Here is a 3,938-nt window from a genome sequence, read left to right on the forward strand (position 1 = left end):
GCTTGTGTTAATTCAAACCTAATTGGATTATTAAATTAATCCCATGATTATGTTCATGCTTTTAAATATATAATCAACATTATACAGCAGAGAATTAGCAGGCAAACAAGCAATAAGCTGCGCCGCTACTCCTTTAAAGTGTAGTTTATGTTTGTATAATGTAAACTAACTCTATCTTTTTTATTTTATTTTTTCTACTTAGCTGTCAATAATGATTGTAGAAGGAACTAAAAAGCCTAAAGTTTTGGAGGTGTTATTCTTAATCTATTCTATAAATTGTATATACTGTTTAAGATTGCTTTTGCCTTGGATTCTAATATAGCTTGGCTTCTGTTTTAACAGTGGCATAAGGGTTGGGTGTGGTGGTTTTCAAATTTTAATTTGTATTTGTACATCTTTTTCCGATTTTTTTTGGTGTTCCATGAAAGTTTTGTTTGATTTTATTATGAATATTCTGTCAAAATCATTGGTTGAGTTACTTTTATAGTTACTTTGAAGTCTCTGGTTTCTACTTCTAAAATCATTGTAGTTTGTGCTACAGTTTGCATATAGTTCCTTCACTTTTATGATATTTGTATTTAACTGCATCGTGTGTGTGTGTGTGTTTAATTTTACAGTTACTTTAAAGTCTCTGGTTTCTACTTGTACAACGTCGATTCAAACCTACCCATCTCCCACATCAAGTCTAACTCAGGTTACTATCCCTTTCTTCTTGCTTATAGTTTGTTATTTTCTGCTTATAGTTTATTGTTTATGGTTCTATTTAATATCAATTTAGTGTCTCTCAACCAGTTTTTTGGTTTGTGGACTTATATTACCTTGAAATAAGGTAATGTCTTCTTTAAGAAATCGGGTATTCTGATTAGGTATTCTGATTAGGTATTCTATTATTCACACTTTATAAGATCTCATTAGGTATTCTGATCAAGACATTATGATGATAGCTATTTATTATCTTGACATAATTCCTTAGTACCTGATAGAGAAACCAAGAAGCATTTGTTTAGCTTAATTAAGACATGGATAAGACATGGATGAATTCAAACTGATTGTCGAAAGAGTACGAGAAAGGGGTATGGGAATTCGTTGAGTTTGCGGTTGCGCACTCCGAAGACCCGATTCGAATGGAGTGTCCTTGCTTGGGTTGCTGTTATGGGGGTAAGGTTGACGGGAATAAGCTGGCATCTCATTTACTACGATTTGGAATTGATAGAAGTTATACATGTTGGACAATGCATGGTGAGAAAAGTAACGGGAATGCTGAGTCGAGGTGTAATAGGAAGTATGCTTCAAACAACGATTGCACAGACACATACGATTGCGATCGAGTCGAAGAGATTGCAGAAGCGCTTGAAGAAGATCTTGAGGATTGTCCCAAAATGTCTGAGAGGTTGGTAAGCGATGCAGAGAAACCGTTGTATGATGGTTGTTCAAAATTCACAAGATTGTCTGCGGTGTTAAAGTTGTACAACTTAAAGGCGGACAATGGATGGTCGGATAAAGGTTTCACAGAGTTATTAGCCCTTATGAAAGATATGCTACCAAAGGATAATGTTCTTCCCAATCGAACGTATGAAGCCAAAAAGATGTTGTCCTCTATTGGCATGAGCTATGATAAGATACATGCATGTCCAAACGATTGCGTTTTGTTTCGAAACGAGTATGCAGCGTTGAATGAGTGTCCTAAATGCGGTGCCCCTTGATATAAGAAAAAGTTGTCTCCTGCCAAAGTCTTATGGTATTTTCCTATAATTCCGAGATTTAAACACTTGACTTGGCATGCAGATGAAAGAATTATTGATGGAAAGTTGCGATATCCGGCAGACTCACCACAATGGATGAAAGTTGATACTGATTATCCTGAATTTGGAAAAGAAGCAAGAAACCTTCGCTTGTCATTGTCTACTGATGGAATGAACCCGCATGGTATTCAAAGTATCTCGCACAGCACATGGCCTGTGATTCTTATGATTTATAACCTACCTCCGTGGCTATGTATGAAGTGTAAGTACATGATGTTATCTATGCTAATTTCTGGGCCTAAACAACTAGGGAATGACATAGACATATACTTGGCACCCTTAATCAAAGATTTAAAGTTTTTGTGGGAGAACGGTGTGGAGGTTTACGATGGGTATAGGAAGGAAAGTTTCAACTTGAGGGCGATGTTGTTTGGAACAATTAATGATTTTCCAGCATACGAAAATCTATCCGGGTACAGCAATAAAGGTCAAAAGGCGTGTCCTGTTTGTGAAGATGAAACCGATACGACACGATTGGAGCTTTGTCAAAAGAATGTCTTTCTCGGCCATCGTAGATTCTTAAATTCTAATCATCACTACCGTGGGTGGAGAAAAGCATTCAATGGAAAGGCCGAACATCGTTCAGCCCCGCCTTTTTTGTCAGGTGATCAAATTTTTGAAAAGGTGAAAGATATGAGCACTCAGTTTGGCAAGCCTTTTGCACATTCACTTGTCAAGGGTGGGTGGAAGAAGAAGTCAATTTTTTTTGAACTTCCATATTGGAAGTCGTTGTACGTAAGACATTTCCTGGATGTTATGTATATTGAAAAAAATGTATTTGACAGCGTCATAGGTACGTTACTCAATATACAAGGAAAGTCTAAGGATGGCCTTAACATAAGGAAGGACATGGTAAACATGGGAATGAGAACTGAATTGGGACCCGTGACGAAAGGAAGACGAACATATCGGCCACCTGCTGTTTACACTCTATCTAGAAAGGAGAAGAAAACATTGTGTAAGTTCCTCAGTTAAGTTAAAGTTCCAGAAGGCTACTCTTCAGATATTAGAAGACTTGTGTCCATGAAAGACCTCAAGTTAAAGAGTTTGAAGACGCATGATTGCCATGTTATAATGGAACATTTTTTACCAATAGGTATATGTTCTATTCTGCCAGAAAAAGTAAGAAGCGCGATAACTAAGTTGTGTTTCTTCTTCAGGTCAATTTGCAGTAAGGTGGTCGATCCCGCGATCTTACCAACATTGCAAAAAGAGATAGTTGTTACTTTATGTGATCTTGAAATGTATTTTCCTCCCTCGTTTTTTGACATAATGGTTCATCTAGTCGTTCATCTTGTGAAAGAGACACAATTGTGCGGACCAGCTTATATGAGATGGATGTACCCTGCTGAACGTTATATGAAAATATTAAAAGGGTACGTGAAAAACAGAAGTCGACCGGAGGGTTGTATTGCCGAACGATACGTTGTTGAAGAAGCGGTTGAGTTTTGTACAGAATATCTGTCAAATGTTCAATCAATTGGACTCCCCAAATCTCATATAGTGGAAAAAAAAGAAGGAAAAAGGCTAATTGGAAATAAAGTTGTGACAGTATCAATGGTCGAACGGGATCAAGCGCACTTGTATGTTCTGCACAATGAGATTGAGGTTGAGCCGTATGTTGAAATGCACAAGGTATTTCTCCGAGATTTAAATCCAAATAGAAATGAGAACTGGATAGTACGAGAGCACAATCGAAGTTTCATACCGTGGTTTAGGGATCATATTTATTCAAAGTATCGTTCAGATCCTACTTCAGTAACAAAAAGGTTGAGATGTTTAGCCTATGGTCCAAGTGTAATTGTGTTTTCTTATAGCGCATACGCAATTAATGGATACACATTTTATACCAAAGAACAGGATGATAAAAGTACTATGCAAAATAGTGGTGTTACCTTGGTAGCTGAAGCAATGCACATATCAAGTGCGAATGACTTAAATCCAAAATTTTCAAATTTGTCATATTTTGGGGTTATCGAGCGCATTTTAGTGTTTGATGACGCAAAGTTTCAGATTCCTGTATTTGGTTGCAAGTGGGTTGAAAATTATAGTGGCATACGAATGGATAAGTCAGGATTTTTGGAAAAGCGCTCTAATAGGGGGGCTACCAGAGCGCTTTTTCCAACAAAAGCGCTC

The sequence above is a fragment of the Vicia villosa genome, unplaced genomic scaffold, assembly GCF_029867415.1.
Source record: "Vicia villosa cultivar HV-30 ecotype Madison, WI unplaced genomic scaffold, Vvil1.0 ctg.000877F_1_1, whole genome shotgun sequence".
Taxonomy (NCBI): Eukaryota; Viridiplantae; Streptophyta; class Magnoliopsida; order Fabales; family Fabaceae; genus Vicia; species Vicia villosa.